Source organism: Sarcophilus harrisii, chromosome 3 (assembly GCF_902635505.1).
Source record: "Sarcophilus harrisii chromosome 3, mSarHar1.11, whole genome shotgun sequence".
NCBI lineage: Eukaryota > Metazoa > Chordata > Mammalia > Dasyuromorphia > Dasyuridae > Sarcophilus > Sarcophilus harrisii.
Genome location: NC_045428.1, coordinates 543,457,798 through 543,483,519, shown reverse-complemented (window position 1 = coordinate 543,483,519; position 25,722 = coordinate 543,457,798).

Genomic DNA, 25,722 nt, shown 5'->3' with positions numbered 1-25,722 from the left:
GGATGCTTTCTTCATTTTCTGGTCTTTTTAATCTATCTCTATAACCTGGTATGATGCCTGACACAGAGCAGCCATTGATTGATCAATTGATTCCAACGTTAAATGAATCTCACCTCAGCAGCCTGGCATCTGATCAGAGGGCCAGGTAAAAAGTGCCACTGAACCCCTGAGCTGATGGAAGCCGGAGTCCAGGAGAAGTGTGCTTCCCCAGCAGAGTCCTGACTGCTTTCATTAACCCCAGCTAAAAAGAGAGCAGAATTCCCAGGTTCCTGATGTTCGAAGGAACAATCCTCACTGATTATAAGAAGCACTTTGGTCAAACTTTATAAATGTCTTTTAAAAAACCCAGAAAATAATCTGCTTTCATGTCTTAGATGCCTATGGCTCGAGCTTTTAAGTAACGTTAATCGCTGGTCAATTATACTCTGGTGAGGCCATTTAGCAGCTGTACGTTTATGGGGAAGGCTCATTATACAGGCAGTATTTCAAAGTTTTATTTGTCAACGTGCAGGGGGAGCCTTGCCCAGCTCCCTTTACAGCCCTGGTTCTGGGGCACTGAAAGCCAAGAATGGGGAACGGCTTCTAGGAGTGGAACAGAGCCTGGCAGGTCCTAAAGGTACAAGGATGGGCTATGGGTCCCTTCTGCAGTTAGCCTGGAATAGAGAGACTTCTGGTAGGAAATAAACTCCCAGAGGTCAGGGACTGCTTTATTTTTTTAAATACCCCTTATTTGGCAACACTTGGGGGTTAGATACCAGATGCAGCTAGGTGGTGCCGTGGAAAGAAAGCTGGGACTTGTAGACTCAGACACTTACTAAGCTGTTTGACTCCATCTTTTAAAAAAAAGTACTGTCTGCCTCAGTTTTCTTAGCTGTAATATGAAGATAATAACAGCACATATCTTCTAGGGGTGCTATGCAGATCAAGTGAAATTATATTTGTAGGCACAATTGTTTAGTGATGAAGAGCTATACTCAGAGAGGGGACTGTAGGAACTGAGGTTGATTCACAACTTAGTATTTTCACTCTTTGTTTATATTTGCTTGCATTTTAATTTGTTTCTCATCTCTCTCTCTCTCTCTGTCTCTCTCTCTCTCTCTCTTTCTCTCTCTCTCTCTCTCTCTCTCTCTCTCTCTGGTTTGATTAGATTTTTCTTGTGTGGCAAAATAATTGTATAAATGTTGTATGCATATATTGGATTCAATATATATTTCTACCATGTTTAACATATATTGGACTACTTGCCATTTGGGAAGGGGGGAAAAATTGGAACACAAGGTTTTGCAAGGGTTAATGTTGAATAATTCTCCATGCATGTGTTTTGAAAAATAAAAAAAGCCTTAATAAAGGAAAAATATTTGTAGGCATTTGATAGGTTCTTAATAAATGTTTATTCTCTTTCCTTCATCTAGTAGGTACTGACCTAGGAAGCATTTAATAAATGCTAGGTGGATTGAATTTCTGAAGCTCAGAGTCCTATCTGGCATGGTCATTTCTGTTTCTGTTCCCTTTCTATCCTAGAATAGATACACAAAAGATGTCAAAAACAAGGCCAGAACTATTTCCAGAGTGAATTCCAAGTTAGATTAAATGCAATTGGGAAATGTTTAACAAATAAATAAAATTACAATGAAATTTAGATAATATTACATTTTAAGAATAAGTCAATATGTGGCCCACAGAGATCCTATGTATGGATTAAAGGCCCCCTTTTCTATTTGAGTTCTACACCATTGAGATAGAAAGAACATTTTCTAAGCACTTACTATGTACCAGAAACTCTGTTGAGCATTAAAAATACAAATTCAAATAAAAAGACAGTCTACACTCAAAGCCTTTACTCTGTATATTCTGAAAGAGGGCAGTTTTTGAAAGAAAGTTGGGAAGGGATGATGAGGAAGGGTCCCACTAAGGAAGTGAGTTGGAAAGGGCCAGAGTAAGGATTTAATCCAAGAGTGAAGTGAGTTGGATATCTTTTTTTCTTTTTCTTTTCTCATCTTGAATGAGATGGGGGACTTTTAAAAAATAATAGCTTTTTATTTTCAAAATTTATGCCAAAATAGTTTTTAACATTCAACCTTGCAAAAACTTGTGTTCCCAACTTTTTTCCCCTTCCTTCCTTCCATCCCCTTCCTTAGACAGAAAGTTATCTAATATATATTAAACATGTGGAATTCTTTTATATATAATTCTACAATTTTCCTGCTGCATAAGAAAAACCAGAACAAAAAAGAAAAATGAGAAAGCAAACCACAAAAAAGGTGAAAGCACTATGTTAAGATCTACATTCAGTTCCTACAATCCTCTTTCTGGATGCAGATAATTCTCTCCATCACAGGTTTATTGGAATTGCCCTGAATCATCTCATTGTTGAAAAAAGCCACGTCCATCAGAATTAATTGCTGCATAATTTTGTCGTTACTGTATACAATGTTCTCTTGGTTCTAACTCACTTCACTTAGCATCATTTCCTTTAAGTCTCTCCAGGTCTCTCTAAAATCATCCTCCTGATTGTTTCTTACAGAACAACAATATTCTACAACATTCATATACCGTAACTTATTCAGTCATTCTCCAATTGATGGGCATCCACTCAGTTTCCAGTGAGTTGGACATTTTCTGAAATAGGGGTCTCAAATAGGAGCTCACCATTTGGAGCAGTGGATAGCACAGGTAGAGGCATCTCCAGGGCTGCTGATTCAAAAGTGGAAAAGGAAAGAGAACAAGGAACAGAGTTGAGAGAAAAGTAATACTGTTCAAATTTTATGATATTTAAAATGCCTTAAAATATACCTGCAGAGCCAGCAATCAAGTGAGGACTGAGTTCTAATTGTGCTTCAGACATTTACTAGCTCAGTCATTTGATCAATAGACATTATGTATATATTAAGCCCCATTTTTGAAGCATTTTGCTAAGTTCTGGAGATACAAATGCAAACAAAAGAAAGATATTTCTTGCCCTCCACGACCATGCATTGGGAAATGGAGAATCATTTGAGAAGAACAAGAAGTAGATTAATTTGGTTGGACCACTTTATGTGTGAAAGGGAGTAATATGAAACAAGTATGGGGAAGAAGGGGGAAGGTTGGAGTTATACCTGGAAGGATTTTAAATGCCAAATAGAAGAATCTACTTGGCACTTGTAATGCAGAAATACAGATACAGCTTTCTACATGCCTGTGGTCATACTGCATCTGCTATTGAATTCACTTCTTGGTACCCCATTTTAGGAAGAATCAAAATAAAAATTCCTTCTTTTGTAAAAATAAAGAAAATTGGATTAGATAATTTCTAAGGTAACTTTCAGTTCTAAAAGCAAGATCTAATAATTCTATAGAAAGCCATTTGTGGAAAATTATTCAAAAAGCACTTTGATCCTTGTGTTAATCATTGAGAACTCACCCCCAAGTGAAAACAGTCTCTCTGTTCTAGATCTAATTGTTGTTTAGTCATGCCCAATGCTTCATAACCCCATTTTGGGATTTTCTTGGCAAAGATGCAAGAGTACTTTGCTATTTCTTTCTTCAGCTTATTTTACAGATGAGGAAAGTGAGGCAAATAGAGTTAAATGACTTGTCCAGGATCATCCCACTAGAAAGTGTTTCATGCCAGATTTAAACTCATGAGTTTAAATGAATTATCCTAATTCCAAGCCCACCATGCAACCTCCATACCACTAGACAAAGAAGGGAATTCTAGCCAGGGAAATGATAATTTTGATTTGTCAAATTATTTGATGAGTGGAACAATAGGGTAGGTTGACACAAGAATAATGTTAATACTGATTTGATTATAATTCTGGAATTTGGGTGATTGTAATGGTAATGGATAGGGATGCTAGACAGGTAGTGAGATGATGGCCAAGGAGTAGCTCAAAGTGTGGATCATGTCATCCAATCGTACCAGGAGATGTCATGGTGTATACTTCATAGATGAAATGATTAAATCTTGTAAATATATTTTTTGGTCCTAGTGGCTGGGGTGAATGTGATGAAAAGTGGAGTAAAGCTTTATTGGGACCCACCTAAAACAATATTAATCCATCCCCTTTACCTTCCTAAAATGTTTCTGAAGGAAATGAAAAATATCATGCATTTTAGAGAACTGTGGTGATAGTTGTGATGTGGCAGGCAAGAAACCATGAGAAACAGGGTTTTTCCCTACAGGACAAAATTTGAAATAATAGATACAGTATACTATTATTCCATACTGCCTCCCATTATTGGTAATATGCCATAATTTACTTTCATTTACCATCTATCTTTCCATTTTCCATTGACAATTATTATTGTTATTATTATTTTAATTATTATTAATAAACAAGAATATTCTCCTATATTCAATAGGCTGGTCTAGATGATTTCTGAGATAATAGTGAGCTCATTATTGTTTTTGGTTGGTTGGAACCCAAGAAGAAGTGATAATGGTACAATATCTAGGCACATGGACCCATGTTATTAACATTTTTATCAGAGTCAAAGAGCCTGGTTTCAAATTCTGCTTCTGTCATTCATAGTCCATTTGATCTTCAGCAAGCTAACCAACCTCTCTGGATCTCATTTTCCTCTAAAGAAAATGAAAGGTTTAAGCCAGATGGTCTCTGTAGTTCCTGACAGGTCTAATTTGTTGATATTCTAATCTCTTCTGTGATTCTATGTAATATCAGGAAAAGAAATGTGGCAAGTGGTGGAACGAGAGTGAATGCTGACCAATGGACAGTCCAATACTTGCCCTGGTGTTCAAAAAAGATTATACAGGAAGGCCTCTGGTGTATTGGCAGATGCTTCAAAGGATTTATGAGGTGAAAACATGGATAACAGTGAGAAAGTGTGCATGGCTAAGGTTCTATCCTGATGGAAAAAATACACACATCAATGAAATAATGGAAGAGATTTTTCACTATCAGAATGATGAAAATGTAATAATAACTGACATTTATGTAGTGTTTGTAGCTTTACAAAGCACTTTTCTTACTACAATCCTATGAGCTAAGTGTAAGATTTATTAGACTCATTTTACAGATGACAAAGCTGAGGCTGAGACAGGTAAATTGTCTTTCCCATGGTCACACACTCAGTAAGTTATACAGTTTCTTCTGTGTGGTAGGCACAGGAATTGGAGTTGAGATGGGTTAACCCATCTATTGTTGCTTGGCCTGCATTTTTGAATGGGACTGTGACATCAGGAAGGTGATGCCATGATATGCGAGTGGATTGGATTTAAGGAAGGGAGGGAGGGCTGTGGAAGGCACCTGTCTCACTTTCCCTCCAGAGCCAGCTGGGTCCAGTGGCAATTTATAGATCAAGATGACTGAAGATGGCCCTCAGTGAAATGGGAGACTTTGGCCTTTTTAAACTAAGGTCTTCAATAGATTTCAGTTTGACTGAGGTAACTATCTAGCTGGCTGAAAGCAAAAGAAGAACTTTTGCCTTTGTCACTACTCCACAGATTCTTTCAAAGATTTCTATTTTTGTTTTTGTTTTGTTTGTTTATTTGTTTTATCTTGGATCTATACAAAGTTAGTGTTGGCTTGAATGAAAATTTTTCCTTTCCAGCACATCCAGCATGCCTTAGCTATGTGAAGACAACATTGGAAGCCCCAAAGCTTGTGGACATTGTCCTGACATTCCCTCCTCTTGATTGTAACCTGTAGTTGGATGCTTCTATTCTAAGAACCTGTTTGGACATCTGCAAAATGGGCTAATTCTGCTTTGTATAGAGGAGGTTATAGCTCAATGGCCTGAAACTGCTTTTGAAGTCACAAACCTCACTGTAGCTGCCAAAATCTTGTACTAAACAGTGACCTCCGCCCCAGAGCATCCCCTGCAGCCTCTCTTTATCAATAGACAGAGGTGCTTTAATGAGCAGGTCTTTGGCAGTGGTGAGGAAGGAATCTCAGTAAAGGTAGTCATGAGATAAGCCCAAGAGAACAGCTGAGCATCTGCTGAAGAGAAGAATACCAAGGCATAATGGAAACAGAAATTAACTCATTTTGTGACTTTAGGCAAGTTCCTAACTTTCTCCAGACCTCAGTTTCCTTCTCTGTAAAATAAAGGAATTAGACCAAATGAATTAGAGACAGCTAGATGGTAAGTAGGCCGTATGGTGAATAGAGTACTAGATCTGAGTGTAGAAAGGCCTCAACTTGAATTTGTCCTCAGACATTTGCTAGCCATGGGAACCCAAGTCACCTAATTTTTCTGCACCTTAGTTTCCTCACAAGGAAAAAGAAAGAGTTGAACCTGATGGTTTCTAAGGTCCCTTCCACTTCTCAGTCCAAAGAATGATCTTGCAAAAATACTTGAGCATAAGTGAATTAGAGAGGTTCAAATAAAAAGTTTTGTGAGATCTGAGAAGGAAAGTTATTACCCCTTGTAGAGATCCCTTAAAGATTCTTTTTTTATATAATAACTTTTTATTGACAGAACCCATGCCAGGGTAATTTTTTACATTATCCCTTGCTCTCACTTCTGTTCCGATTTTTCCCCTCTCTTCCTCCACTCCCTCCCCTAGATTGCAAGTAGTCCTATATATGTTAAATATGTCACAGTATATCCTAGACAAAATATATGTATGCAGAACCGAACAGTTCTCTTCTTGCACAGGAAGAATTGGATTCAGAAGGTAGAAATAACTCAGGAAGGAAAACAAAAATGCAAGCAGTTTACATTCATTTCCCAGTGTTCTTTCTTTGGGTGTAGCTGCTTCTGTCCATCATTGATCAATTGAAACTGAGTTAGGTCTCTTTGTCAAAGAAATCCACTTCCATCAGAATACATCTTCATACAGTATCGTTGTTGAAGTATATAATGATCTCCTGGATCTGCTCATTTCACTTAGCATCAGTTCATGTAAGTCTCTCTCCAAGCTGTATTCTCTGTATTCATCCTGCTGGTCATTTCTTACAGAACAATAATATTCCATAGCATTCATATACCACAATTTACCCAACCATTCTCCAATTGAAGGGCATCCATTCATTTTCCAATTTCTGGCCACTACAAAAAGGGCTGCCACAAACATTTTGGCACATACAGGTCCCTTTCCCTTCTTTAGTATCTCTTTGGGGTATAAGCCCAGTAGTAGCACTGCTGGATCAAAGGGTGTGCACAGTTTGATAACTTTTTGAGCATAATTCCAAACTACTCTCCAGAATGGTTGGATTCGTTCACAACTCCACCAACAATGCATCAGTGTCCCAGTTTTCCTGCATTCCCTCCAACATTCATCATTATTTTTTCCTGTCATCTTAGCCAATATGACAGGTGTATAGTGGTATCTAAGAGTTGTCTTAATTTGCATTTCTCTGATTAATAGTGATTTGGAACACTTTCATATGAGTGGAAATAGTTTCAATTTCATCATCTGAAAATTGTCTGTTCATATCCTTTGACCATTTATCAATTGGAGAATGGCTTAATTTCTTATAAATTAGAGTCAATTCTCTATATATTTTGGAAATGAGGCCTTTATCAGAACCTTTAACTGTGAAGATATTTTCCCAGTTTGTTCCCTTAAAGATTCTTTTAGGAGGTTGTATATTTTGAACTCTAAAGGATGGAGAGGAGTGAGTGTTCATCAGACAAGTAAGGAATTAATAAATCAATAAGCATTTATTTAGTGACTGTCTAGTGCCAGGTGTTGTACTTGACACTGGGGATACAAAGGCAAAAACTGTCTCTGCCCTCTCTCAAAGAGATTGTGTTCTATCTGGGTAGAAACATATGTAGATAAAAGTGTGTGTGCATACACTCATACCAACATATGTAAATATGTCACCTATAGATATATTCTAAATATACGTTATTACAATGTAAGCTCCTTGAGATCAAGAACCATACTACCTGCCTTTTTTCCATCTCCCAATGCTCAGCATAATTCTTGGCACAAAGTAAGTGTTCAATAAAGTTCTCTCTGACTGTCTTTGTGTTCATCTTACCATCTCTCTCTTTATTCCTATTTCTGTGTGTCTTTCTCTGTCTTTATGTCTCTATCTGTCTCTCTGTCTCTCTGCTTCTCTGTCTCTTTCTACCTTCCTTCCCCTTCTTTCTTTCTTGGTCCCTCAACTAGTGGACCACAGTACTGTCAGGCCATCCATATCTACTCTGACATAACTGTTCTTTCTCTCTAGCCCATGCATAGGACCTTGCACACACCCATATTAAATGTCCACTCATTGCCACACTTGGAGTCCCTCCTCTGAAGGTGAGCACATGGTTCTAGTTGTGCTCTTCCTACACTGCATTTGTCATACAACATTTTAATTATCCTCCCTACCTTTGTGCAAGCTGAGAATCTGGGAAGCATGCCATCTGTACCTTCAGTCAAGTCACTGTTGTTTTTCCCCCAACGTTAAGCTGGCTAGGACCAAAGACAGACCCCTCAGGAACTCCAATTCCACTCTCTAGATTGACATCTATCCATTAATTCTTTGTGATGCAACCAATTTTGAGTCAATTTCCCTATGCTAACTTTTAGTCCCCCTTACTTCATCTTATCATGGAGAAGATACCATAAAAGAGTACAGTCTACATATCTATGGCAGGGGTTCTTAATCTGAAGTCTATAGATGAAGGGATCTGTCCACTTGGATGGAAAAAAAATGATATCTTTACTTTCTCTAACCTCTAACTGAAATTCAGCATTTCCTTTAATTCTATGACTCAAAAAGGTTGTGTCACTGATCTGTGCTATTACCATGAATGACTAGTTTTGACTCCCTGACAAAAAGGGAAATGAGTCCAGCCTGACATAATCTTTCTTTGATGAACCCATGTTGGCTCTTAGTGATCAGAATTTCCCTTTCTAATGCTCACAAATCATCCCTTTGGTAATTAAATCTGGAATTTTACCATTAATTAAAGTCAACCTCATCAGCTGAGAATATGAAGCTTTTACTCTCTTCCCCTGCCTCCTTTTAAATAAATAAAGACAACTATTTCCTATTTTCAAGTCAAAATCACCTCTTCAGGATTTTTTCTAAGTTCCTTGAGAGCAATTGAGAAGGCACATCTGGGAAATTTGTAAAACCTCTGCAATATAGCTTCCATTTAGCCTAATGACATAATCATCAAGGGTAGCCAAATGTTCACCATCTCCTTACATATCTTGGGCTAATCTCTCTGTTCACTATTTTTCTTCTACCTTCCCAGCCCACAAATAATTATCCTCAGCAAAATGAATTAAATAGTTCTACCTTCTCTCTGTCATCAGTCACCGTCAACTGAGACATGTCTTCTTTGATCTTGCCCTTGTTCCCAAAATAGATTTCATTTTTTAATCAGAATAATGAGTGAAACTAGCAAGATAGAATGGAATATTATTTCTATAGTACCTACCGTGTGCCAGGCACTGTGCAAAGTGTTTTACAATTGTTATCTCATTTAAGCATCACAACAATCCTCTGGGAAGTAGATGCTATTAATTACCCCCCCATTAAACAGTTGAAGAAACTGAGTCAGACAGATTAAATAATTTGCACAGGGTCATATAGCTAGTAAGTATTGGATTTGAATGCAGAGAGCTGAAACTATTGAGTTCAATGCACTGAGGTCAGGAGTGCCAAGTGCTTGAGGCTAACTACTGATTGGACAATATTCTATGGGCATATGCTTGGAAAATGGCCCTTTCCACTATCAGTACTGGCTCAATGATTGGTATATAGAGGATTGTAGGAGGGACTAGGGGGTGGAGAAAAGCTAGCCAGAGACACACTCTCAGTGGTAGATGGAGAAGGCGGTCATGGACATTCTGCTTCCATCCTGTTCAATCCTGAGTCTAAGACCAAGAATAAAGACGGACTTTTGCGCATCCTGACTCCAGTTGATTCTGGGGTGTCCTGGGTGCTAGCGCGGTCATTACGTTTGAATTCAGATTATCCTGACCCTAGATGCAGCTCTCTACCTACTATTCTACTAGCTGGCTCTTAGCAACACATAAGAAAAACTCATAAAATTCATGAAATCATACTAACCATGTTATGCTACTGTTCTCTTTAACTGTTCTGACTCGGTTTCCCTGCACTAGTTTCCCTTATCTGAGTGTCCTTAACTGTTCTCTCAATCCCCTAAACTGTAAAAACCCACTCTGGTTCATTAAGATTGGGAACCATTTACCCTAAGGTTATAAATTGTTAGCAAGATAAACAAGAGAGCAGACCTCCTGACTCTTCCCTGTCCTCAAGAATTTGTATCTTATTCCTGTCAGACATCCTGTTTTTGAGTTCTTAGGATTTATGGTCTCCCCCCAACCTGACAGAAGTTTTCCCGCTCTTCTTACCCCTTCTTTGTTTCTAAAAGGTATTTAAGAGTTTGAGATTCTCCTATTCATTGCTGGAGGCTGGCTACTGGCTACTGGACGCTGAATGACAGTCTCCTCCAGCCTTGGGACCAACATGGATTCCTTGGTCCCAGTATATATTTATCTCTGTCTGACTGGATAATTTGAGACAAGAGTCCTGTCCAGTCAATTATACTCTCCAATTAATAAAATATTGAAAACTCTCTAATTTCTCTCCTGCCTCAGTTTCTCTGGCAAAACCAGAAAAAATGTGTGGAAAGAGAAATATTCTTTATAGTAAAGACAAAAATGTATCAAGGAGGCTTTAACCTACCAAGATACAAGAGATATATGAAAACCAACAATTTTTTAAAAAAGCCTTTTTGTCATCCTTAGTACACATTACCAGACTCAACTCATTCTGTGCTCTGTGACATGATTCTTACAGTACTAGTTCATTTTTCAAATGTATCCTCAGTTACTGATCCCCACAACCACTTTTATTCACTTAACATTTAAAACTTAAATTTGCTGATGAGTTCCCTATACATCCACATGGTCTCTGATATGAGGAATTGCACTCCTGACCCTCATCAGTCTCTTCAATCCTTTTCTTTCTCAACAGAATCAATCCTCCTTAGATCTTCAGGATCTCTTGCTTCCTAACCCTCTTATGTTTCTTGTAGAAAACTTTATATTTCATAAAATGTTTTACCTTTATTCTCCCATTTGAATCTTATAACAATCCTGAGAGGTAGACAGGGCAGAGATTGTTATTCCCATTTTGTGGAGGAGGAAATTGAGTCTGAGAGAGAAATGATTTACACAATATCCCACATCGAGTACATGATTTCCAATTATGGAGCCCAGGTCTTCTGACTCCCAGGCCAGTCCTCTTTCTCTCACTACAAAAGCTCCTCTTTCCCTAATGAGGAGATGGAGTGCTATCGAATGAAACAAAATAATTAATTACCCCCACATAATTACACCGTTTAGCCTTAAATTTCCACAACTACAACAAGGATTAACTAAATATGTGATGCATCACCGGTCGCTTAGCAGAGCATCATAACTCTATTTTCACCATAAATTGTAACCCGGAATTGTTTTTGTAATGCTAATTGCCTTATCTTCATAAATTCTACAGTCTTACATAATTTAACCAGTATTGTAGCAGGATTTCCCAAGAATAAAAAAGCAGGTGCCGTCAATGGCAATTTGAATAAGAAAAGACATGTTAAGTGGTTCTTCTCTCACTTGTAATAGAAATTAATTAGCTTTGAGCTGCTCTGGAGGTCTCGCATTCTTGTGCTGTAACCTGTTCTGTTTCCTAATTGTATGGAAAGAAGCTTGGATTTGATCACATTATTTGGTGACTGAGAGGCCTCTGTTTGGAGGCCAAGGTGCAGAACTGAACATCAACCTGGAGATAGATGTAGACCCTGGTTGCCGGTTATCTGCCTCACTGCCCCCAGCACTTCTGGGGATCAGAAAGCTATGACTGAGCACAGCTCTATAACTAGAAATTTTTACCCAGTGTGAGCTCCCCAGATTGCTAGCAAGTGGTACAGAATATATCCCAAAGGTCTGCCCATGTAGGAAAAATATTGCCTCTTGGGTGGAGAGTAATAGGCTGTGACTTAGCGACACAAGACCACTACTGGATAGGAGCAAGGAACATTATGGTAGGAGTATTCATCTCATCTCTCTCACGTCCAGCCTGCTAACTTCCTACTATTAAATATTCTTGCTAAGTAGATACTAAGTTTTTATGCTGCTAAAGAATTGTAGGTTCTTATTGCCTTAAAAATTCACTGAACATCTCTGGATATAAATTTCCACTTAATGTAAAAGAGCCTAGCTTGATGATTTGGAGTCAGAATTATCCAGTGTGCTGAGGCAAATTCCTGGCAGACTCACCCTAGGTAGAGATCTCTTTGGATTCAAGAAAGGGCTTTTCATTCTCCAATTGATAAATGGTCAAAGGATATGAACAGGCAATTTTCAGATAAAGAAATTAAGACCATTTCTAGTCATATGAAAAGGTGCTCTAAATCATTATTGATCAGAGAAAAGCAAATTAAATAACTCTGAAGTACCTCTACATACCTCTCAGCTTATCTAAATTGACAGGAAAAGATAATGATGAATGTTGGAGGGGATGTAGGAAAACTGGGACACTAATAAATGTTGGTGGAGTGGTGAACTGATTCACCCATTTTGGAGAGCAATTTGGAACTATGCCCAAAGTGCTATCAAACTGTGCATACCCTTTGATCCAGCAGAATTTCTACTGGGCTTATATCCTAAAGAGATCAAAAATGAAGGAAAAGGACCATCATGTGCAAAGATGTTTGTGGCAGCCCGTTTTGTAATGGTAAGAAACTGGAAACTGAGTGGATGCTCATCAATTGGAGAATGGCCAAAGAAGTTATGGTTTATGACTGTCATGGAATATTATTGTTCTGTAAGAAATGATCAGCGGAATAATTTCAGAGAGGCCTGGAGAGACTTACATGAATTGATGCTAAGTGAAATGAGCAGAACCAGGAGATCACTTTATAAGGCAACAGCAAGATTATATGATGATTGATCAATTATTTGTTGATTTGATTCATTTTCATAGAGTATAGAATTAGAGATAGAAGAGACCTCAGAAGTCAACTGATGCAAGTATCTCATTTACAGTTAAGAAAATTGAGACCCAGAGAGATAATATAACTTACTCAAAATGGCACAGGTAATAAGTAGCGGAGCCAAAATTTTAATACAGGTCCTCTGACCCTAAATCATTTAGTCTAATTTTCCCATTTTAAATAGACATGAAGAAACTTAGATCCAGAGAAGTTCAGTGGTTTGCCTAAAGTCTTTCTGTTGCTCAATGTTGCCTCCCTTTCATTTAATTTTTTGATGAATAAAGTCATAGACATAAGAATGTGCCCATATTTTATTATTAAAAGAATCATTCTGTATGTCAAGTTCCCTCCAGATTGTGAGCACCATGTGGGAAGGAATCCCATCTTAATTCTACTTTATACCTCTTTTATTATGGGCCACACAACTAAACTCACAATAGGTACTTGGTAATTATTTGGATAGAATACTAAAGACATTGTGGTAGGAATGGTGCATGTTGAGAATGGAGAAAGGAGGTGAAAAGTGAAATAGGACAATAGGTATAATCTGGCCAGAATGAAGGATACAAAATGTATGTGCTTAGAGATCATGGGAAATAAGGTTTGATAGACAGAGTGAAACTAGATTACTACTACCTCTGAATTCAGAATCCCTCAGAACAGTAGCTAGTGAATATAAGATACTAAAAGGGCAAAAGAGAATCTATAGTAGAGTGATACCATGGACAACACCCATGACCATATGTATATCACTTTACAATTTACAGAAAACTTTCACATATATTATTGCATTTAATCCTATGAGGGAAATAGGAAAGTTGTTGTCATTCTATAAATAAGAGAAAAACAGCATAGCTTACTAGAGATCATCTAATCCAGCTCCTTCCTTTTAAGGAGAAGGAAATTCAGGCCAAGAGAAATTTGGTAATCTACATAAAGTCACATAGGTGAAAAGAGACAAATTGAGAACCAAACTTTGACCCCAAATATATTGATCTTATCCCATTGGACCTTGGTGCTTTGGCATTTCAAGACTATAGTTTTGTAAAGCTCATCTAGTTCTGATGTGTGTATATTATAAAATTCATTACAGGTACATATACAGAATCTGCTTGAATGCCTATTCCATTTAAGACATCTCTAATTATTAGAAAATTCATTAAACTAAGCTGAAATCTGCCACATTGTAACTATTAGTCCTTGATCTTATTTTCTCCTCTGGGACAAAAGAGGATAGATTTAATCCCTTTCCAGTATTACACACACGTATATATGTGTGTATGTATATATATATATATATATATAATATGTGCGTGTGTGTATAAATAATATATATGTATATATATATGTATTTATATATATATATTATATATATAAATTAAAAGTGTGTAAGAAGCAAATCAGCTTTGGAGAGAGCTATCTAAGCTGAATGTATATGTCATACCTTCATAGCACAAATCAGGAAAGATTTGGCTTCCTCAAGGATTAGTCAGAAGGAAGTTCAGAAGTAGAAATGGACAAGCAGGGAAAAAAAGATTATTTATAAATAAGTAGGCAAATTTTGTTAATACAACATTAAATTTAATATATCCTTTTAAAACTGCACATAATAGAAGTTCATGATTTAACATAGAAAACTTTTTTTGTTTTTTAGAATGGCATTTTTATATTTGTTGCTGTTTTAAGTTTATAAAAAATATTTTTTGAAAGAAGAGCCTGGATTTGATGTGAAATAGATTAAAGAAGAGAAGTCAGGCTTCTTTGTAAAGCCTCAACAAGCTGGATGTTTATTATTTGACAATTTAATTTTCCTTAATTACATAGCACATTAAATAAAAAGGGAAAAGGTTCTATTATTGCCACTAATAAATTGCCAAAGAAACACCAGCAGATCTGTACCATCTCACTTCTATTTGTTGTCCTTCTAGTTTTGTGTACAAATGCTGTCAGTATGATTTGGCTTATAATGAATTTAATACCAAGCTTTTCACTGATTCATCTTCCCCTCAATTCCTTTTTGCATTTTATGGAGTGCTATTATTAATCTTCTGTCATATTTAATGATATTTTATACACAGATTGTAAAATATCTGGTATTTGGAACCTGTGTTATTGTTGACCATCATTCTCTCTTCTTGACAAAGAAATCAAATACTTAATGGTTAACACGGTTTGTAGAATCTTATGGTTGTGATGACCTTTTTGCATTTATTAAACTTCTCTAAATATGAATGTTAGAGACAATGTCTTTACTTTTAATCATTTATCACCATCATTATTTTTTGGAATTGACAGATTGTTTAAACAGGTCATACTAGTGAATGCTATGTAAATAATATGCAAGGTCTTTTTATCTTTATCCTTTTCCCTAATTTGGTATTGATTTTACTTTTGTTTTAATCAGTTGATGGTCTAACTATACATAGACAACTGATTCAAAAATTACTCCCACATTTGTAATCAGTCATTTGCTGTCTATTAAGATATAATCAATTTCATTTTGTGATGTTCAGTATTCATGACATCCAGCACCTTCCAACTCTCTTCTTGAAGAAAGTATTCTCTTTCTAAATGAAAACAACACTAACAGGCAGTGGGGACTCAATTTAATTGTAATAATCAATCTAAGTCTTGGAAAACAGATGATGAAACCCACCCAATCCAATAGTTCTTGATCTGGGTTCTGTGAACTTAAAAAAAAATTTATAATTGTATTCCAACATAATTTGTTTCCTTTGTATGCATCTTATTTTATGCATTCAAAAACATTCTCAGAAGGGATCCATAGGTTTCATTAGATTTGCCAAATGAATTTATGCCATACATACAAACACAGTAAGACCTCAGTGCTGGAGAGAGAGCATTAAAGTTGCAGAATGTTGCATATACTATCACACATATCCACTTTGTCAGTAGTTTTGCCTAATTGTTTTTCTTTGACACAAAAGAGAGTTCAACTGTGGGAGGAGGATCGTAAGAAATGACAGTAGTGTAAAGAACCAAAAGGCATTGCCAAAATGTGCTATTAAAGAAAATATTTTAAAATATTCTTTACACTACTGTATTTACATTATTGATAGAAGGGAGAGAATGAAAGGAAAACAGAGACAGAGAGGAGAGAGGCACAGAGAGAGATAAAGACACAGAGAAACAGAGACACACAGAGAAAGAGATACACACAGTATTAACCACTTAGAATATGGTATGAAGCTTTTGAGTGGTTAAATGTTCAATTATTATAATTCATAGCACTTTTATCATGGTTTTAATAATAAGACAGGAGTATGCGAGTAAGTGTTTAATGTCTGGATCTCTGGGGGAAATGTATAGATAGCACAATTTTATGTTTAATCTGCATTATTGACACATTCTCCTTCTCTTTCTTAAGTCTAGAAATCAACAAAATAACAAACCAAGCCCTAATTTGTAGCATTTGCTGATTATCAGAGTGCAAATACTCACAATGAGAATTTAACAATTGGACCCAATTCAAGCTGGCTCTATCATTTCCCTGATTAATTAATCACATTTAGATATCATTAAACATTCACAAAGCACTTTTCTCACAATGACACTGTGAAACAAATAGCATGATTATTATCATGCCCATTTTACAGATGAAGGAATTGAAAGACTTACTCTGGATCCCACAATTAATAAGTTTCAGAACACTGGTTTCAAATCAAGTCTCTTGACTCCATTTCCAGTGATCTTTCTCATATTCTGTGGTATTATTAGCAGTTTATAATAACATTATAGTATTAATTTGATAACATAATATTATTTTTATGTCATTATGATCATAGCCATTATGATTATTATCACTATATTCCAATTGTTAACTATTTCATGAGTTTTAAATTGCCCAGACTATGACATAGAGCTAAATGGTCAGTCTATCAGATTATTCTAACTGTTGTATATCTTGGATAGGTACTGCAAATGGCAATGTACTAGGCTAGCAATAGATTAGATTAGAAAGAATAAGCAGAATTATTATTGTAACTTATGTTACTATTAGTGAAGAAACTCCATGACCTGACTATCACAGGATCATAGATTAGAATAGAAAGAAAACTTAGGTCACTTCATCATTTTACAGATGAGGAAACTGAGGCTCAGAAAGATTAAATTATTTCCCCAAGGTTACGCAAATGATAAAGAGTCAAGGTAAGATTTGAAATTAGACCTTCTGATGTCTTTGTCTATTTGTTATAATCTAGGTACTGTGCATTTGCCACCCTTACCCTGTTTCCTCTCACCCCAAATCTGGATAGTTAGACTCATTTCTTCCATGTTGCTGTGGATTTTGTTGAACTGACTCTGTAGTATCCTGATGTTCAATGTAATTAGCACTATATCTTCCATAATATGTGAGTGTATATGTATACATATATACATATATATATATATATATATGAACTTCTATCTCTGTCTCATTCTATTTCACTCTTTGTCTCTCTGTCTCTGTGTGTATCTCTTTCTGTGTGTCTCTGTCTCTCTGTGTCTTTGTTTCTCTCTGTGCCTCTCTCCTCTCTCTGTCTCTCTTTTCCTCTCATTCTCTCCCTTCTATCTCTTTATACACACACACATGCGCACCCATATATACATATATACATACATGCACATCCATACATCCCCTTCCAAACACATGCATTTATGTAATTAGTAAACTGGGCCCAGAATAACATATTAGAAGGATGTCAGCCTGGCTCTCATTTGAGCAAGGAGTTTCACTGCTCTGAGCCTCAGTTTCCTCAGTATATTTTAAGATAATAAAATTAGTTTTACTTACCTCACTGACATGAGGACCAAGTGATATATGCAAAGTGCTTTGCAAATTTTAAAGCACTACATAATCTCTGCTATTATTAGTATCACTATTATCATCTGAAAAATACTTTCAATCATATCAAATTACTTGCTTCTAAAATAGCCCATTGCTTTAACACCAATTTTATCCTAGTAATACTATATTGCTATGAATCAGGGAACATCAAATTCACAGGAAAAAAGTGATTTTTCTACAGTGCATGTCTAGCCATGCCCAAACCTTACTCAATAAATGCCACTGGTTCTTCATTGCCAGTAGGATCAAATAGAAACTCTTTCTATTTAGCTATTAAAATCCTTCACGATCTGGCCCCAACCTGCTTTTTCATCCTTATAACACAGTACACCTCTTGGCCCTCCCTTTGGTACAGCCAACCTGGCCTTTTTATTGTTCTTTGTCCATAGTGTTCCATCTCATTTCAATGCCCTTGACTGCTTATCTCCCATGCCTAAAATATACTCCCTCATCACCTCTACTTCTTAAAATTGTAACAAAGAGAATAAAAAGCCCCAGAGGCATATCCCAGTGCTACAAAGGAAGTCCAAGATACCAGAAAAAATCAAAGGAAAGTCTCAATCACAGTAATGGCACAGACTCAAATTGTCCGAAACCAGAAGGTCATTGGGATTCACATCAGTGGCAGAAGTACTCATTTTACAGAAAGGCAATATTTTATAGTAGGGAGAATGATGACCATGATGGTAGGAAGCACACAAGCTGTGATGCTTACGAGCTTTATGACACATGGCTGGATAAATGACGTGACCTCACAGAGCCTTAGTTTTCTCACCTGTAAAATGAGGTCAATAATATTTGACCTATCTACTATCCTTTACCAGACAATTGGGAAGAAAATTTTTTATGAACTTCAAATGACTATGCAAGTAGGAGCTCTTATTAGTGAGGTCATTGAATCTTCCAAGTATTATTACAATTATGATGATAGTGCTATTATCATTAGACTAATTATTATTATTAACACAGGGGGTTTGTACTTTCTGTTTCAGAAACATGGGACTATTTGCAGTTTTTTGAACATGATACAGCATCTCCCACACCCATGTCTTTCCATTATCTGTCCCCCTAGTCTGAAATACTCTGCCCCCTCACCTCCTTTCATTAGTTTTCCCGGCTTCCTATAAGATTCAGCTTAAGTGCCACCTACTCTTAGAGGCTTTTTCCTGGCTTCCTCAGATGTGATCTCTCTCTCTCTCTCTCTCTCTCTCTCTCTCTCTCTCTCTCTCTCTCTCTCTCTCTCTCTCTCTCTCTCTCTTGTTAAGGTAATTGGGGTTAAGTGACTTGCTTAGGATCACACAGCTAGGAAATGTTAAGTGTCTGAGATCAGATTTGAATTCAGATTCTCCTGACTTGAGGACTGGTACTCTATCCACTAGCTCTCTCATGCTGCTCCAATGCCTTTGTTTCTCAAAGTGTCTTCCACCTATTTTGTTTATGTCTTATATGCGCCTAGTTGTTTACATGCCATTTCCCCCATTGGATTGTAAACTTCTTGAGGGCAGGAACTATGCTTTTGTCTTTCTTTGTCTCCTCAGCATTTAGTACAATACTTGGCACATATAAGGTGCTTAATAAATGCTTACTGATTTGACTTGGATCCTTCTAGACTATTAGTATTGACAGATGTTGAATACAGGGAAATGGAAAATCTTCCCTAATGGCTTTCAAGAAAAGGAAAGATACTATTTGCCTGTGTCAGGAAGGAGCTATCCAGTGACTGAAGTTTGAATGTCTGAACAAATGATCTAGGATCCCCTTAAACAGCAGATTTCCTGATGTTGTAGGAGGCATCTCCTCATGGACCCTGGCATCTTTCTCCCATTGTATCTTCTCAGTCTGACAGGATCATTCTGCCAGCTAATAGGGGTGCAAAGCCTTTGCTGAAGCCTGAGGGACTCTGAAGGAGCTGCTTTAGTACAAAGAGATCTGTCTTTTGTATCTTATCACCATATATCAGCTTAATGTGATTTTTGTGATCTCTCACTTCTAGGTCATCCAGATCATTCCCTTGCCCTAGACTTTTGGTAGCTTGATCCTGTCCCACTATGCCTCCAATGAAAGATCAAGGCTCATCTCTATGTCCTGACCCTCTGGTCCACTTAGGGCTAGAGGCAAAATTTTAGGTTTTACATTCCATGCTCCAGACCAAATCTGATGATCAAGGGGGTCAGTTAGAGGAATGGCATTCTCATTTTAAGAAACTGGATGGTTTAGAATTGAGAAACTGCTTATCTCCTTTATATGCAATGAATCTAGAGAAGAATTAATGGAGAACATAGGGGGAAGATGCCCATAGGACAGTAAGTATTTTTCTGGCATGTAGAGCATTGGCCCAGGTGCAGGTCTTCCCTTTTCTCTGACTCCTTGCCAGTTTAGCCCTGTCTCTCTTTCTTTCTCTTTCCTCATTCTCTTTCTCTGTCTTTCTCTCTCTATCCATCTGTCTTTTCTTGGTCTGTCTGTCTCTACCTTTCTCCTTGTCTCTGACTCTGGTCTGTCTCTCTATCTCTATTTCTCAATCTTGGTCTTGGCCTCTCTCTGTATCTCTTTCTCCATGTGTGTGTATGTCTTCCAAATCTTATCTTACCTTGGCAAGCCACTTAATTTTTCAATTTGCTCATCAAAAAATGAAGGAGATTGTTTGGCTTAATTGTCAAAGCCTTCCAGGCTTAGCCCACTTTTAAAGACTGCTGGTCCTGATCTGGAATGGTCTGAAGCCTGGTCGGATCCTATTATAAATAGGTAGGCATAGTTTGAATCGAGTAAGTTTCTGCATCATCTTTGGACCATTCTATGGCTTAAAGAGTATGGTTTCCATGAATTGTGCTTAAAGTTTCCCTGCTTCAGCCACTTTGGAAACTTTTATTCCTTTCCTCAATCTCGTCTTAAGACATGGTTGCAAAAGGTGTGCATGGTTAGAATCAGCTTAAAACAATAGGCATGGGCTTGGTGTGCCTGAAACACCAGGGGCACGTGGGATGATACTGCATGGTGGGTTAATGTTATTCTCCAGAACATGGTTCACCTCTTAGTTCAGGGCTGAGGAGCAACAATACAAGGGAGCGATTCTGCTCAATGCCAAGGAGTGCTTTGAATTTCATTAGGGCAATTATTTCAAATGGAATTAAAAAGGGTTTAAAATTAGACCCCTAAACTCTTAACAATTAATGATGTAGCAAACCGTCATCAATAGACCCACAATAGACAACCATGTCAATTTATACGTGAGCACAATACAATTATTCAGATTTACACGCACTATTGCAATAAATGGCTTTTGATCAAATGAATATTCTTAATTACCACAGCTTTAATAAGTTGCAAATTAGTCATCATTAGCAACCCCCACCTCTCAGTAAATGGCTGGTGGTTATTCACTGGGGCACACAGTTTTGTTATCTTAGTTCAGCTTGGCCCTTGGGGCCCGTATTCCAGGTGCTGACTAGAGAGGAGCTGTTCACCATGAACACTCTTTTCTCTTCTTCATCTCCTGTGACTCATGCCTTCTGCCTTTTCTCCTTCTTCACTCCTGTTTCACATGATGAAAGGACCTGACTTGTTACCAAGATGTTCCTCTCAACTTATTCAAGCTTATGAAATCCATTCCATCCTGTCTCCTCCAATAGATTGTCCCATTATCCCTACTTTCATTTATTTTCAATCTCTCTATTTCTGTCTCTCTCAATCTCTCTGTCTCTGTCTCTCTCTCTGTCTCTCCCTCCCTTTCTCTCTCTCTCTCTCTCTCTCTCTCTCTCTCTCTCCTCTCTCTCTCTCTCCCACTTACTCTCACTCACTCTTCCCCTTCTTTCCTCCTCCCTGCTCATTTTCTAGTGCCTACAAACATGCCCATATTTTTCCATCCTGGAAAAAATCCCCTCACTTGATCCTTCCACCTTTCTAACTTCCTTTATCTCTTCTGTCCACTGTAACCAAATTCCTTGAAATTCAAAGGTCATCTACAATAGATTCTTCTATTTTATCTCCTCTCACCCTCTTCTTAATCCCTTACAATCTGGCTTTTTACTTTATCATTCCACCAAAAATGTTCTCTTCAAAGTCAATATTGATTACATAGTTGCCATTTTTCTTAATAATTTTCTTAATAATCATTCTCTTTGTTCTCTCTGGAAAAGTCTCTCCTCCTTAATTTTTTCTTTTGTCTTCCCCAGTTTTCTTTCTGTCTCCTTTGCTGATTCTTTCTCCAGATCATGCCTCCTAATTAATAGGTATCTCTCAGAGTTTTATCCTGAGTCCTTTTCTCTTCTCCCTAAATATGACTTTATTTGGTGGTTTCATTAGCTCCTAAGGATTTAATTATCATCTCTATGCAGATGATTCTCAAATCTAGATGTCTTGCCCCAATCTCTGTGCTAATATCCAATCACATCTTTAAATGCCTTTCAGACTGGATTATCCTAAACTCAGTATGTATAAAATTGAACTCATATTTACACAAACTGATGCTAAGTGAAGGGAATAGAACCAAAAAACAACAATGAAAAGATTATGTGATGATCAACTCTGATGGACTTGGCTCTTTTCAACAATGAAGTGATTCAGCCAATCCAATATACTTGGGATGGAGCTAGCTATCTGCATCCAGAAAGAGACTGTGGGGACTAAATGTGTATCACAACATAGTATTTTCACCCTTTTTTGTTGCTGTTTGCTTGCTTTTTTTCTCCTCAGTTTTTTTTTTCCTTTTTGAACTGACTTTTCTTGTGCAACATGATAAATATGGAAATATGTATAGAAGAATTGTACTTGTTTAAACATATATTGGATTTCTTGCTATCTAGGGGAGGAAGTAGATGAAAGGGAGGGAGAAAAAATTGGAACACAAGGTTTTGCAAGAGTAAATGTTGAAAATTATCTTTGCATATATTTCGAAGATAAAAAAACTATTTAAAGAAAGAATTTTGACAAACTATAGAAACTGTACATATTACCTCTTCTGGGGAAAAAAAAACTATCATTTCTTCACAAATACTTAGTGTTATACGATGTCATATTTATATTTCATAGAGATCTAGAATATAGAACTGAATGACACCTAAGAGATCATCTAGCCCAATTGCCATATTTCCTAGATGAGGAAATTGAAGTTGAAGGAGGATAAAGGTCTTATTCAACATTAGAAGAATAATAAATGACAAAGTTATGATACTAACCCTTCTGGGCCTTATAATGACAATTACAGTACTGATTTCCTTCTTGATACTGTCTAGGGCTGACTATCAGCAAAATTGTGACTTGCTATACTAATCAAATATTTATTAAGTACCTAATATCCACAAGGCACTATGTTAGGCATTGGTGATTCAAAGATGAAAATATAATAGTCCTTCTCTCAAAAAAATAAAATGGAACTTATTAGTTTTTCCCCTAAAACCCCTTCCCCTTTCTACCTTCCCTATTTCTGTAGAGAACAACAGCATCCTTCCAGTCTCTTAAGCTCACAACCTAGGAACTTCCTGGCCTCCTCACCATCTCTCACCTCTATATCCAAGCTGTTGCCAAGGTCTGTTGATTTCACCTTTGCAACATCTTTCAAATGGACTCCCTTCTCTATTCTGAGACTGCCACCATCCTAGAGCACTCCCTCATCACCTCATGCCTGTATTATTGCAATAGCTTGCTGATGATTCTGCTTGCCTCAAGTCTCTCCCTACTCCAGTCAATTCATCTTCTAGTCAGTCACCAAAATGATCGTCCTAAAATGTTGGAATGTTACTCCCTATTCCACATGATAAACTACAATGACATCCTATTGTCATTAATATTAATCTAAGATTTAATGCAAAATGCACTGTTTGATATTCAAAGCCCTTTATAACCTAGCCCTAGTCTATTTTTCCAGTCTTCTTAAAATCTTATTCTCTAAAATGTACTTTTCAATCCAGTGGCACTGGTTTCCTGGCTGTTTCACAAATAAGACTCTCCATCTCTTAACCTGAGGCACTCTCTGGTTATCCCCTATGCTTAGAATGTTCTTCTCTCTCATTTCTGACTATTGACCTCCCTGACTTCCTCAAATCCCAAGTAAAATCTTACCTTTTATAGGTACCCCAACTCTTCTTAATTCTAGTGCCTTTCTTTAGTTATTTCCTATTTATTCTGAATATAACTGACTATATATATATTTGTTTGTTTGCATGCCATCTCTTTCATTACACTATTAGCTCCTTTTGGGGCAGGGGATATCTTTTTTGATTTTTGAATCTCCAGTACTTAGTATGGTGACTGGCACATACTAAGTGCTTCATAAATGTTTATTGATGGATATCTGGTAGAGGGCCCAGAACTCTGAAAAGGTATACTTGGATCAAGGACTGCAAGATGCTTATAGTTAAGCACCTACTCAGTGTGATTGATGGGATAATGGTTCTCTAAACAGTTGGCACATTCTCAGTTGCTGTAATGATGTAATCTACTGAGGTATTTAAGGGCTGAGAGGACAGGGATAAAAAAAATTCAGGCCTTATTACAGATGTACAGATGGAGAAGGAATTATATGGGTGCCAACAATCCATATTCTCCTTGTCCATCGGAGAGAGATGGATCAGACCCTTGAAACAAAGAAGACTCAAGAAATATCAGATGGTTCCATCTCTGACTATGTGTGCCACTGAAAAGGCATGGCTGTTAACTCAGTGTATATGACAATTGACTCATGAACATCAAAAATTATCAATGAGACTGTTGCAGGACCTTAAAACCAGCAGGAATCATTGGATTCCCTGATACATGATGAGACTGTTGCAGGACTTAAAGACTTGCAGGACAGAGGCAGAGTCAAGATGGCGGAGAAGGCACATGCGGCTTTCTAAGCTCCTCTCATTCCCCTCATAACCAACTATTAAATTCAGCCTCAAAAATAGCTCTTCACTGCTTAAATTCATAAAGATCAGAAGCACTACAACTTACCAGCAGAAGATAATCTGGAAGATTGCCAGGAAAGGTTTGTCCTGAGGGTCCAGGAACAGACTAGCATAGGCAGTGAGAGACTAGCGTCCTGAGCAGATCAGGGGCGGGGGTGATCTGTGGCTAGAGAAGTTATAGAGCCGACTCTGCTATAGGCTAACTGCTCTGCCTTGATTACAAAGCAGTAAATTGGCAGAGAAATTAAAACCTAAAACAGAGGGTACTCTAAAAAACTCCAGAACCTAACAAGATCTGGCTGTAACCACCCAAACCCAGAAATGACTCAGGCAGACTGTAACACAGCCCTGCAGCCACATCCTGCAGTTCAGGGCTTTTGGCATGGGGGTACAGCCTGGGTAGCCTCTAATCTGCACAGTGGGGGGCTCAGCCTGGGGCAATAGAACCTCCCCAGCAGACTGTGCTTCCCAGGGCAGAGACATTTCCTCCCTTCAGGGCCATTCACTGCTCAGCTGCTAATACCCATAGCCCCAGGGCTGGCTTTGGCTTGAGGTAGTGAAACTCTCACTGCTCAGCATTTAGCCCTAGGGTAGTCATTATCCCACACAGTGGGGGTTCTTTGCAGGGCACTTTCCCAGCTCAGCCCTGCAGTATCTCTCTGCTTTTTGTAGCCAGCAAGCAGGACAGCTACCCGTCCATACACCTATCACTGCTCTGCAGAGGAAGCTGGTAACCTCCTGGTTCTGAAGGCAGACCCTACAGGCTTTAACATAATGAGTAAAAAAAACCCCAAAAGGACTATTGATAGTTTCTATACAGAAAGGAGATTAATAGCAGAAAGTCCAGACAATTGTTGGTCCCCCATACAAAAGACTCTCCTAGAAGCGACTATTAAAAACTTTAAAAGAGAACTAGAAGAAAAATGGGGAAAGGAAAGAGAAGTTATGCAAGAGAGCAACAACTTCCTGAAATGTGAATTGGAAAAGGTAAAAAAAACTCCCAAGAAGTACAGGGAAACAGAATTTATGAATTGGAAAAGGTTAAGAATTCCCAAGAAAGTAGGATTTGTGAATTGG